The 13,540-nt window shown below is 46.8% G+C and overlaps 1 protein-coding gene across 1 annotated transcript in view; it reads left to right on the top strand.

The window, feature by feature from the left end:
- The window catches only part of PKD1 (polycystin 1, transient receptor potential channel interacting), a 1,742,473-nt gene that overhangs the window by 1,185,569 nt on the left and 543,364 nt on the right, over positions 1–13,540 (top strand). The window lies entirely within an intron of this gene.

Raw genomic sequence — 13,540 nt, 5'->3', positions numbered from 1 at the left:
ACAATTACAAAATCCCTTTTCAGACGCGAAGCATCGCGGAATGTGAGGGAGTGTTCCTGGTGTTCGTGGTGGTTGTGGCTGGTTGGCTGCCAACATAGCAGTCGCCTGAAACACCTTTCGCCCTATGGAGCTGAGAGCTGCAAACTCGGCTGAAGTCCTGAAAGTGTGTGAAATGGCAGCAGGGACCCGATCCAGGATTCGGCGTTGGAATTCCGTGATGGAAGAAGGTAACATACCCTGCAGTACGGACCCATGCGGAATAAATCAAGGAAGTGAGCCGCTCCCCCAACCGCCGCTCCCCAAACTGATTCTCCATGCAGCAAATGGTGAAGGTGAAAGGCACAAGCAAAAAAGAAGAATGTCAGTCCACACAGCTCGAGCGAGTGATGCGAGAGCCAAGTTGGCTGAGACTGAGGACAATAATTGCATGAGGGGGAAGACGGGGGGGAAGAGGGGTGAGGAGGGGGGAGACCTGGCCCACCACTGCTTATGCAGCACGGAGGATCAAGGGAACGAAATCACAGAAGAAATTAGGAGCAGGGGGTGTGATGGAGATGAGCCCGGGGGTGCCACGCAGCTGAAGTTACGGCAGAGCGAAGTATTGCTGTGTACTCCACCGAGGCAGCCGCCCATGCAGCAGGAGGAAGGGGAACAACTATCAGCTGGAGGAAGCGAGCTGACTGACGGCTGCCTGAGAAAGGGCCCTCTTACCTTGCGGTCTGGCCCCCCTTCGCTGAGATTCTTTTCGTTCAGTGAGAACTTGCTCGGAGCTCCCGGCTGTGTCTCCTCCCCGCTTGAGCGGCTTCCCGGCTGGGGTGGTGCAGGGGCTGGAGGGGGCGGCCTGCTCGGAGCACCCGGCTGTGTCTCCTCCCTGCCTGAGCAGCTTCCCAGCTGGGGCAGTGCGGAGGCTGGAGAGGGCGGGGAGGAGGAGGGCTTGGATGCGGACTCCAAGAGGCGAGACGTCCATGGAGCAAGTTGCTTTGGGTGTGTGGGCGGAAAGCACTAACAACAAAGTATAATACAACAACTTGCAGAAGGAAAAAATAAAAGAAGCAATGGGCAAAAAGACAGAAATGGAAAAAATGAAGTAAATTACGTTACAAGGGATGAAAGAGGAGACAACATTTTCACCCCATCTGACTTGGAAATGGAACGATCAGTAGCCAGTGAAAAAGAGAGGGAATGGCAAATTACCATTCCAATCAACAGGGAAGAGCTGGCAGTGCCTGGAAAAAGAAGAGATTCTTTAGCGGGGGCGGATCAACTTAGAAAAGACCTTGCTGTAATGAGTGGGAAACTAAACTCTCAAAAAAAATGGGAGAAATAATGCTGGTGTCAAATACAAGTCAAAAGTGGGGTAAACAAGGACTAAAAAAAATGAATTTCAGAATAACTGAAAATACACAGGAAGAGGAGTTAAGAGTGGCGAGAAAAAGCTTCTCCGAAAGGGAAAAACCACAAAAAAGAAGGAGAGTGGGGTCAGGCCCTCAAAATGCAGTGGTGTGCTTGCAAGAAAGAGCCTCGCACAAAGAAATGGGGGTTCCTCTGAGATGTGGAAGTAGAAATAGGCTAGGGGAGGAATTCTTCTGATAGTTCTGCCTCCACAGACTCCACGGAAGATACTACAACAGACTCCTCCCTTGTTCAAAGAGAATTTCCGAAAGTCCGGAGATTGAGACAAATACAGAAAAAGAGATCTCTTAAGCCCGTAGGAGCAGGAGAAAGAGAAACTGAGGAGAATACAGCTCTGAAAATGGCCGGAAAAAATCGCAAAAGACTTATCCCCGCAAATAATGTCCATCATGGGAATTTCTATGGCCCCACTAGTGAAGTTATATGAGCAATTTCACGAGATTTATAAGGACCAAAATACAATGCTGGCTCTCATGATATCCAAAATGACCAAGATGGAGATAGACATGAGAGTGTGGGAGTAGGAAGGGGAAAATGAGAAGCACAAAAATGAGGAGGTAAATAAAACGATAATGTAGCAGCTAAGAAATAATGCAGAGGAAAAGAAACTATTTGCGGAGCTTGCGAGAGAAGCAATCGCTTTACTGAAACAAGCCCATAACAGGGAAGAGGCTACAAAAAACGAAGATTCAGTATTGAAAAGCCGCAACGAAAAAGAAGAGAAAAGTGAGCAAGCTAAAGTCTTGATGGACCGAACGGACGGAGCAACAAAGAGTGTAACAGAAGGTGCAAGGAAAAGGGAGTCAGGACAGAGGACCTTTCCTCAAAACAGCCAGCAAGCGACAGAAATAATTATTAATGAGGTGGTGGATCTAACAAAAGATCCTGTGAAACAAATAAACCAAAAGGGGCAAATAGTGATAACCCCTAGAGGAGCCAAAAAAGATTGTGGAAGGCTCAAACCTAGTAGCATCAAAAGTGGGAGCCTAGGAAGAAGAAGACAAACCTAGTGACAACCATATAGAGGGGGCGGAAGAGGCCCTCAGCAATGGAACACAGAAAATAGGTGCTGTGGACAAGGACAAAGTTGCAACAACCTCGAAAAATGCTGAGGGCTCGGAACTAGACCCCAACCTAGAAACAAAGGGGAATGACCCGGAAAAGAAGACGACGAGTAAAATATATGGAATCTTTGAAAAAGGAAAGATGAGAGAACAAATCCCAAAAGTAAAGGAAGGACAAAAGAATGGAAAGTGCAAGAAAAAAACCAAAAATATGACACAAAATAAAATAAAATGATGAGGGGTTCCTGAAAAGCGCTGAACGTAACAATCTGCACAGAGAAATCCGTTGACCAATATGTAATGAAAGAAGATGACAAGGATACTAAAAACACAAAGCAGATAAAGCTGACCGGAGAGGGCAAGGATGGCAATGGAGTAAACGATGAGGAAGAAATTGCGGCTGAGGAATTACTTGACTTCTCAACTTCCGAAAATGACGAGGACAGTGAATCGGACCAAAGTGTTCCCAGTGAACAGAGACAGGAGTCCAGAAAGATAATACTCCTAGAGTCCGAGACCGAAGATAATCGGCCCTTGGATAATAAAACGGCAAAAAAACACTAGTGAACCAACTAGAAGAGTCTGTTTACTTGAATCACCCCAAAGGAAGGAGCTGAAGAAGGTTATCCAAATCTCGAGGGGAAGGGAAAATATAGAAACATTGAGATGATTGAAAAAAGAAGAGAAAAAAGGAGGGTGGAGAAGGAAGTGACCAAGGAATATCAAAAACAAAAAAACTCTATTTTTGATTTCCACAAGAACGAAAGAAGTCCGAATAAGGATCGAGAAATCTCAAATGGAAAACGAGAAAATAAAACGACACAGGAAAAAGAGAGGACCGCTAATGTCAAATAGGGAGAAACAAAGTTAAATGGCACAAGTATAATGCTCAAAAGATGTAGCTCTAAAAATGATGGCCTAATATTGAATAGAAACAATGTGATGAATCTGCTGCATCATATTCCTCACCTAAAAGCAAGATAGAGTTCGAATCCACCTCCACTCAAAGATAATTAAGGAAATTCTCATGGAAAGTAGAAGAGAGATGAATACCTTAGGTTTTGATGTAAACGAGGATACTGGGTCTGATAAAAAAGACACAGAAAACAGACCAAAAGTCAGAAACGAAACTGACGTACCAACATGTGAGAGGGGGGAAGGGCGAGGCGAAGAGGAAAAACGCAGAAAGCTCTGAGAAAAGGGTGGTTGAAAAAAACAAGAAGCTGTAAGTAGACAGAGCTGAAACAGAAGAAGAGAGCCCAAAAAAAAACCAAATAAGGATTACATTTGCCGGGAGTAGCCAAGATACAGACCAGAAAAAGGTGAAAAAATCCAGGGAAGAAGAAGAAAGCGAGGACGAAGACTGATCTTGGATGTCAAGAGCCCTGACATCCTCAAGCCAAAGCTAATTCCAAAATACGGGTATACAGAGAATTGAGTGCGGGTCTTGGAACACTAGAGGGCACACGCACCTCTTCTCGGATAAATTGCAAACACTTTGGAGTATGGACATAATATGTTTGCAGGAAACATGGTTGGTAGACCCACCATGTGTGGAAGAGTGAGATGGCATTTAAGCCGGCAATCACAAATAAAAAGGGCCGTCCGATGACTGGCCCTAGTGAGAAAAAATAGCGGCATGCGAATCAGAAAAGCCTGGAACATCGACGCATATAGTCAACTGACATCTATCTCGTATATAGAGGAAAGTGGGAAGGCAAATTCCTGTCTTCACATACTCAACATATACTGGCAACATCAGAAAGCTGAGAAACAACTTTCCTGGATAAAATTTGTGATACTATGGATGAAATAAGAATATCGAACCCAAATGACGAGTTAATCGTCGGTGGTGATCTGAACATGGAATTGATAACCCAGAGTGGAAACAAGTTATTCAAGAATGCCCAAACGAAAAAGACCCAAGAACGGGTCAAATTATTGCTAGAAGAAATGGAACTGAGACAAATGAGCATGTTGAATCGTGGCTTTCAGTGAGACATACCGCCAAAAGGGACCTGGGAAAGAGGGTCCCAAAAATCCATCTTAGACTACTTCTTTGTTTGTGAAACAGTGTCGAAAAAAATGTTAAGCTTAGAGGTGATAATCACGAAGGAAAGCGATCACAAGTTAGTTAAAGCTGTATGAGAAACAAAGAAAAGAACAAATTCCAAAAAGTGGACAGAGGTAATAGAAATTGAACCTGGTCTAAAAAGAGTGAGGCTGAAGAAAACAAATATAGAGGAGGTCACAAAACAATTGAAAACAGATGTCAGAATAAATGACTATAAAGCTTATGACACGCTATTACAGAAGTATTCTAAAAAATCTAGCGGAGGAGTGAAGAACGAATTCAAAAGTCATGCGTATGATCGTGCGATAGTGCTGAGAAATAGAGAATTGAGACAACAAATAAGAGCCCTTGGAGACCTGAAACAAACAGCAGCCAGAGAGAGCGAAAAAGAAACTAAAATCACGTTATAAGAAGTGGATAAGAGGTCACAAATATAATATGCAGCAACAAGATGCAGAAAAGATGCTGGCAACAGTAGATAGTAAATATTTGAGGGAGTTCTGGACACTAGTCAACAACGAATGGACGCCACAAGGGGCATTGATGATAAACATGGTCTCAGAACAACAACGGACTGAGCATTACTTGAAGCTTTTTGAAAAGCAAGGAGAAAAGACAAAAAACGGGAGTCCATACCTATTGGTTGGGATATTGAAATTTCAAAAGAAGATATCTTGGAAACAATAAAAAATAATAGCTCATCGAGAGCTCCTGGACCTGATGGCATAACACATGCAATGCTAATGGAGCACCCGAATGAGTGGGCAGAATTATGTAAAACCTTATTCGACAGAATAATAAAGGTGGGATCCATCCCAATATCGTGGAAATCCGCAATAATAGTGCCAATTTTTAAGAAAGGGGAAAGATCAGACCCCAAAAACTACAGGCCTATTGCCCTGCTTGATGTGATAGGAAAAGTTTTTGCAACCCAAATACTATCACTGTTAACCTTTTTTTTTTTTTAAACGGTTTGTATTATTTTTTAAAACAAACAAACAATACAAACCAAACTGGCAGCGCTTTTTGTAACAAACACATGAACATCAATTAGTCAAGACCACTGCTCCCCCAATTCCTCCCCCTCAAGAGCTGGTTTGTCCTTCTCATTCCGTATCTGCTGCGTGTGGCAGGGTATCACCTCCATCTGAGACTGCAGAATCCGTTATTGTTCCAAACAGTCCTGCTATTAATACTCTCCATGCCAGCAAGGTACTCACTTCTTCTTCCCCACACTTGGTACATGCCTCCTGCCATACCACTGTTTCAGTCTCCGCCCATTTCTGCAAATCCCGCCACCATACCTCCACCCGTGGCTTATGGCACTGCTTCCATCTCATGGCAATCCTTCGTTTTGCGAGCACATATGCCAAGTCCTTCAATTTCCCAACATGTTTAAGTTTCCGTGGTCTGGGAGACCCTCCCAACAGGCAGGCCCAGGCCGTATCTATAGTGAGCGTGACCCCTTTGTCTGCTAGTTTTTGCGCCACTTCTCCCCAGAAACTCTCAATCACTGGGCAAGACCAAAACATGTGTGTCATATCAGCATCTTCCTTATCGCATTTTGGGCACGCTTGTCGTCCCGCATTTACAAACTTCTATATTCTCATCGGGGTCATGTAAGCTCTGTGCGTTATATACAACTGTATTTGTTGTAATCTGGCATTTCTTGACACCTTCTTGTGGTATCCCTTAGCACGCTCCCACATCCCATCTTCCATCTGTGCTCCCACATCTGTTTCCCAATCCAACCTCAAATGCGTCAATTCCTTCCCAACCCGGGTCATCACCATCTCATACAATCTAGAGATCTCATGCCCCCCTTCTGATATGTCATATATTGTCCCCATAGCGGCGTCTGGTTCCTCCGCCAATACAGTCTCAGGCCAGATTTTACGAATATTCTGAACCAGCCTTAGATACGTGACGTACTGGCCCCTATGCAAGCCCGCCTCTTCCCCTAGTCCTTCAAAATCCTTAATGGCCCCCTCTTGCCAGACATCCCCCAATGTAACCAGCCCGACCGACTCCCAGTAGGTCCTGATTATCATCCTTAGTTGTTTGTCTTCCCCTGCCAAAGCAACCAACGGCACCTGCGGGGAACACGGGTACGGGTCCTCCATCATTCGACATACTCTACGCCACATCTTTCACCCAAGCAACATCATTCCCGGGCGCTCTTTCATTTCTGACCTAGGCAACCAAATAATTTCCTTCAGGTAAAACGGAGTGCAGTCCTGTCCAAACAGCCTAAATTCGGGAGTTACCTCATCAGAGAGCCATTTGACCACATATTGCAACTGACCAGCTACATAATAGGCCTCAAAATTAGGCAGCTTAATACCCCCCTTTTCATAGAAATTCTGCAACTTCCATAGCGCCACTCTATTCCGAGTGCCATGCCATAGGAGGTCTCTGCACATACTATTCAGCTTGGCAAAAAACTTATTAGGTATCATGTACAGAATATTGCTGAAAAAATGTAAGAGCCTGGGTAGGACCACCATTTTGAGCATCGCCCCCCTGTCCCATCATCGCCAGCGGCAACTTCTCCCAAAACTTCATGCTTATACGGATTTTTCCCACAGCCACCTCTGTATTGTGCAAATGTTCCTCCTCTACCGTTTGATACACATCTATTCCGAGGTAGCGGAAGGAACCAACCGCCCATGGTATCGGCAACACTGGCAACCGCTCCGGAAGGGTTCCTCTGTAGCTACCCAATGGGAACATGCTCGATTTTTAGGGGTTCACCGCTATGCCAGACAGTTCTGCATATCTTTCCATTACCTCCAGAATATATTGAAGATTTTCCTCCGGATATTTCAAATATAATAGCAAATCGTCAGCATACAGGGATATCAGGTGTTTCTCTCCCCCTACCTCAATGCCTATCATGTCATATTGTTGTCGAAGGTACACTGCCAGGGGCTCCAGGGCCAGAATATATAACATCGGGGACCAGGGGCATCCTTGTCTGGTGCCTCTGCTAAGTTGCCACCTCTCGGATATCACCGTGCCTGTACGTACCCTAGCCAGCGGCTCACTGTACAGCAACTTCGCCCACCTAACATAGCCTGGCCCCATCCCGTATTCCTTCAGGGCCTCCAGCCACCACGACCACCTGACTGAGTCGAAAGCTTTGACTGCATCTAGGGACACAACCGCCATTTCACCCTCGCTCTTGCTCCCCCATTCAATCACCCGGTGGAGTCGCCTATGGTTGTGGGTTATATTTCTGTTGGGGACATAACCTGTTTGGTCCGGATGTATCAATTTACTAATAACTCTCTGCAATCTATTGGCCAGGACCGCCGTCAATATCTTGCCGTCCTGGTTCAGCATTGACAAGGGCCTATAGGAGCCGCAGCTATGCCCTGGTTAGTTGGGTTTAGGGAGCAGTATTATTAACGCTTCTCTAAGCGATTCCGGCAGCCGGCCCACCTCAAACGATTCATTAAGCATTTCTAGCATAGGGGGGAGTACCTCCTCTCTATATGCTTTATAAAATTTGCTAGGGAGTCCTTCCGCACCCGGGGTCTTACTGGTGGGCAGCTGCCTCACAACCTCTTCCAATCCCTCCAAAGTGATCGGTGCATCCAGCTCCTCTCTTTCTTCTGCACTAATCTTAGGTAATCCCATATCTCTTAAAGTTTCCCTTATCTCCTCTCGGCTGCCCCCCCGCCCCCTTTGTCCTCATATAGTGCCCTGTAATAATGTAAGAATGCCTCATTGACTCCTTCTTGGGAGTTTGCTACCTTTCCATGCTCTCTGGTTATCGTCCTAATCGGGGGCCTAGGGGTTTCACTCTTGTATAACCACGCCAAGAGACGGCCCGTTTTATCCCCACCTGCATGCTGTCTCTCAACATACCTCTTATAGTTGAGGTTGCAGAGCCTTTCCCAAAGTTCCACACACCGCTGCTGTAGTTTAAGTACTGGCTCCGCATCCCCCCCTCCCCTATCGAGTTCCCGTTCCAGTTCATCCTCAGCTTCCCCTAACTCCGTTAGGACTCCACCATGCAGGCCCTTTGATTTAGCAATGGCAGCACCCCGCAATACCACCTTAAAGGCTTCCCAGAGCGTGCCCGCCGAATCCACACTGCCAGTGTTCTCTTTGAAATAATGTGTGATCTCGTCCCTGATGTCCTCTCTGAAGACCGGATCCTTGAGCGCCTCAGCCCGGAGGCACCACGTCGGTATCCGCGCTCTGGGGCGGCAGTACTGCCATCCCAGGACCAGAGGGGAGTGGTCTGACAGGACCCTCGCTTTGTATTCTATTTGGGTGGTCCCTACCACCACATCTGGCGTGGCAAAAAAATAATCAAGTCTTGTATGCAGTTGTTGCGGGGCTGAGTAATGCGAATACTGTTCCTCATTAGGATGATTCAGCCTCCAAACATCTGCCAGCCCGAAGTCGTCGAGCAGTGTCTGCAATGTCCTGGCCGCTGGGGTGGGCCTATCAATCTTATCATCAGATCTGTCTACCCTGGGGTTCAGCAGACAATTAAAATCCCCTCCCCAAATAACCGCCCCACCCACACACGCACCCAGGTTGGTACACAGAGTCCTAAAATATGCCGCCGTGTTTTGATTGGGGGCATACATATTTACAATGCACACCTCCTTATTCTCCACCAGTGCCTTCAATATGACCATCCTCCCCTCCGTATCCACCACCTCTTGTGTAAATTGGAGCGGAACGTGCAGTGCCACCCAGACCAACACTCCCCTAGCGTAGGCAGAATACGGAGAGCCCACTACAGTACCTCTCCACTTCTTCCCCACCAGTTCCAACTTTTCCCGAGTCAGATGCGTCTCTTGCAACAGTGCAATATCAATCTTCTGTCTTTTCAAATACATCATGACCTTGTTCCTCTTTAAGTAACTATTGAGTCCCCTGACATTCCACGTTACGATCTTAAGATCCCCCATAGCTCATAAGTATCCTCCCCCCGGCCGTGCAGCAAATCCCACCTGCCCACGCGATACAGATACAGCCCTCTGGCTTTTTCTTGTAGCCTCATGTACAAACTCGAACTCCCCATAACTATACACACCCCAAACTCCCCACTTCCCTCCCCACCCTCTACCCATCCCTTCCCCAACACCACACTCCCCAACTGCTGCCCAGCTCCATCCATGGAACTCAGGCACCCCCACATCTAGCCCTGCAAGCACCAACCAATGCCCAGAGCTCAGTAGGGTGAAGTCGCCCTAATGGCCACTTAACTAAAGTTACTAAGTGGGGTAAGGAGATCCGCTCTGCAAGGCTCCCCTAAATACAGCAATAGTCACAGTGCTCATAATTTATTGTGCAACAGTCTGACCTTCTCTGCCTAAGGCCGCTCAAATGACTATAATCAAGTCCCAGAGACCTATTCCGCGCCATCTTGTAGCACCCTCCTCGTGCACTACTTATCTCCTCCATCTCCTCTTCCCGTCCGAACGTCGGGCTCCTGGGGACATCCCTGCGCGTCGAGCCATCCCATGGCGTCTTCTGGAGTCTCAAAAAACAAAGTTTTGTGTTTATGAAAAACTTTCAATTTCGCTGGATACAGCAACATGTATTTATGGCCCGCCTCTCTCAATCTCCGCTTTACCGTCCCAAAGTTCATGCGGCTACGCTGCACAGTCAGGGTATAGTCCGGGTAGGCCTTTATGTTTGCCGTTCCTCGTGTAATCATTCCTCCCTTGCGGAAGTGTTCTAGTATCCTCTCCCTGTAACTAAGGATTTTGGCAATTACTGGCCTAGGCGGGTTTCCCGGCGGCGGCCTCCTTGTTAGAGCTCTATGCGCACGTTCCACCGTGAATCCTTGAGATAAGGCTCCTCCGGGTATCTCCTGCAACAGCATAGATTCGATGAACTCCGTGGGATCGTGGCCCTCCGATCCTTCTGGCAGGCCCACGATGCGGATGTTATTCCGTCGGACGCGTCCTTCCGCCTCCTCCGTCCTGTACTCCAAGTTGCCCACTCTCTGCACCAGGGCATGCAATTCGGCCTTATGGGAGGCACAATCCGCGGTGTTCGGGCTCACCACTTTCTCGAGGGTCTCAGTGCGCTCCGCCAAGGACCTGACGTCCTGCCGGAGTAAATTCACCTCCTCCTGCACCTCACCGACCTTAAGGTCCAATGCCGTTTTCAGCTCGGTTACGGCCAGTTCAAGCTTAGCTTCCCAGGTCGCCTTCAAGTCCGCAATCGCAGCCAGGACCTCTTGGTTAGTACCCGTCGCAGGCATGCCGCCCGTAGGCGACTTATCTTTGCTCTTGGAACTTTCCGGACCAGGGGACGTCTTGGCGAAGTCGTCCAACGTGGGCTGCTTCACCTTCGGTCTCACTGTTCTATTAGACATGACCCAGAGGACCTGCGCTCCGCGCAAGTTACAAATGTGCACACAGTTCGCTCCTATCGCCTCGTCCACCGTGCAGCCTGCTCCTTCCTTTGTTCCGGTGGTTGATCGGCCATTTTGTTTGTCTTCTGTCCGGCGCTCCTTTTCTTTTTCGCACAAAACTCCACCACCGTCCCTCCCACCCCTTCCAAAAGTTCACCAAGCGCAGTCAGACCGTTCACACATCGACATGTGTGTTTTCAGCAGTCATAGGCACGTTGTTATGCACTATTTCGCCAGGATCATTTCAGGATCTCGGTAGCTCCTCCAGATCGCGTCCTCCTACATGCCCCTCGTAGCCACGCCCCTACTATCACGGTTAACTTCATGGATCACTCAAGCAGGGGCCTTTGATAGGCGACAGACGGGTTTTGCAAACGGAGTTGGTTGCAGCCTGAATTTAATAATAATAAATGCATTAAAGATGGAAGCCTTGAGAAAAGGAACTAAAGTCTACGCAGCGTTCGTGGACTTAGCCCACGCTTTCAATGGGGTGGACAGGGAGCTCCTTTGGGAAAAGATGTCGAAGCTAAAATGCCCCTTGAGCTTGATGTTGACTATAAAAGAACTACATTCAGGGACAAACATCAGAATCCGCCTGGACCAACAAGGAACTCTGATGAAAAGAATTAAAACCACTAGAGGCGTAAAACATGGTTGTCTGCTGGGCTCCACCCTATGTAAACTGTTGATAGCGGACGTGGGAGAAACCCTAGAAAAAGTTGCGGTGTTCCCTACGAAAATAAATGGGAACCAGATAAGCTGGCTAATATACCCCGATGATATGGTCTTGCTGGATTTAACTCCAGTGGGTCTTCAAAGGAATCTATGCGCGCTTGAAGGCTACATTAAGAACAGTGGGCTGGAAATAAATGCAAAAAAAACTGAGATTGTACAGTTCTCTGACTTAAAAGGCCAAAAAAGCTCAAAGAAAAACAAACCAAGTTGGAGCCTGGGGAACGTGACCCTTAGAAGATCATTACAAGTGACATAATTGGGTGTACAACTGAGCGCCAGTATCTCAGATGATCCAATGATGAAAAAAATAAAAACGAAATGTAAAGCCTTTGCAGTTCAAGGGGCGGTGCTACATAAGAAATATGGAAAATTCTCATACCAACCAGAGGTAACTTTCTATAAAGCGAAGGTTATACCGGCCTTGATACACAGAGCAGAGGCAATGCTAGGATGGCCATTCCGCCTTTGGGCAGAGTGTGAAAACATATTCTGGAAGAGGATCTTGAATGTGCCTCAAAGCACATCGAATGCATGCATAAAATACAAGCTAGGTTTGTTGTCAATCAATGCCAGAGTGATATGGAATACACTATCCATCTTTAGAAAGATCATAGAGACGGACGGAGCTCCTCAATTTGAAATATTGAAACCAGCACAAATGAGCAACCCGAACGAAGTGCTGGAGACATGAAAAAAGTATTGTGAACTAATCCTGAAACAACTATCAACGACGAAAGAGACTTTGCAAAAAAATCCCAATACAGTACTGGATTGAAACAGTGGAACAGCGAGAGCAACATGTGTGAATGAAAGATTACACATTCGCAAGCAAGGCTCTGAATGAACTACCAAGGTATCTTAAAAAATTCCCTTGCCCAAGAAGAAGAAGAATCTTTCTAAAACTAAGGTTAAACTTATATCATACGATCATATGCAGTCTTTGACATCAAATGTCGTTTCTGTAAGAGGGAAACAGAGACACTTAAACACCTGGACTCTGGTTACCGAAGACTATTTCAGGGAGGGTTTGACCAAAGCAAGTTTCACCTTCCTCTCTTTTAAAGCTTTTCCAATCATAGACTGGCACGAGCCACAATCGTCAACGGCCCAACCCCAGGCACCAGAGACCTACCCGATGAGGATAGATCATAGACATTTTGGCCGAACACTTGGCACATCTCTTGAAGCTCGGCAATGGGTCGACATTTTCGGATGAAACTCGCAAACTACGCAGTTATCGAACATGCTGAGGCGAAGAACTGTTTTGAGCAGCTGTGCGGAAAAACAGAACTGAGGCAACAGGCCAGTTTCGACATCATACTCGAAGGACGGAGGCCCTCCAAGGACACAAGGATGACGATGCGTGGCGCCCTCTGCTAAGAAAGGTTTCTGAGCTGCAAGCAGGATATCAGAGTATATCAAAGATGAGCAGTATGTGGGAGACACAATCCTTTTGAATCAATTGTTAGGTAGAAGGCCAGCTCTGAGGAATATAACTGCATTCCATGTCATGGGCAGAAGCATACATGCACAGCTGGTAAGTCTCCTGCCTCAAAAGAGAGAGAGAGAAAGAGAGAGAGATAGAGAGAGAGAGAGAGAGAGAGAGAGAGAGAGAAAGAGAGTGAGAGAGAGAGAGAGAGAGAGAGAGAGAGAGAGAGAGAGAGAGAGAGAGAGAGAGAGAGAGAGAGGATGTGGTTAGTCTAGCTGATACCTAAGCAGATTCCTCTCCCAAATAATCAGTTAGAACAAAGGCCGTTTTCTCCTAAAAACGTAGTAATATAAACTGTACTTGCATGAAGCCTTCAGCTGTACTCCAGAACAAAATTGAGACCTTGGAAAAGGAAACAGATTGAACAGTGGAAT

The sequence above is a fragment of the Ambystoma mexicanum genome, chromosome 2q (genome assembly GCF_040938575.1).
Source record: "Ambystoma mexicanum isolate Mex_15411 chromosome 2q, UKY_AmexF1_1, whole genome shotgun sequence".
Taxonomy (NCBI): Eukaryota; Metazoa; Chordata; class Amphibia; order Caudata; family Ambystomatidae; genus Ambystoma; species Ambystoma mexicanum.
Note: the sequence above shows the minus strand (reverse complement) of the source record. Positions and strands in the feature narration are given on the sequence as shown.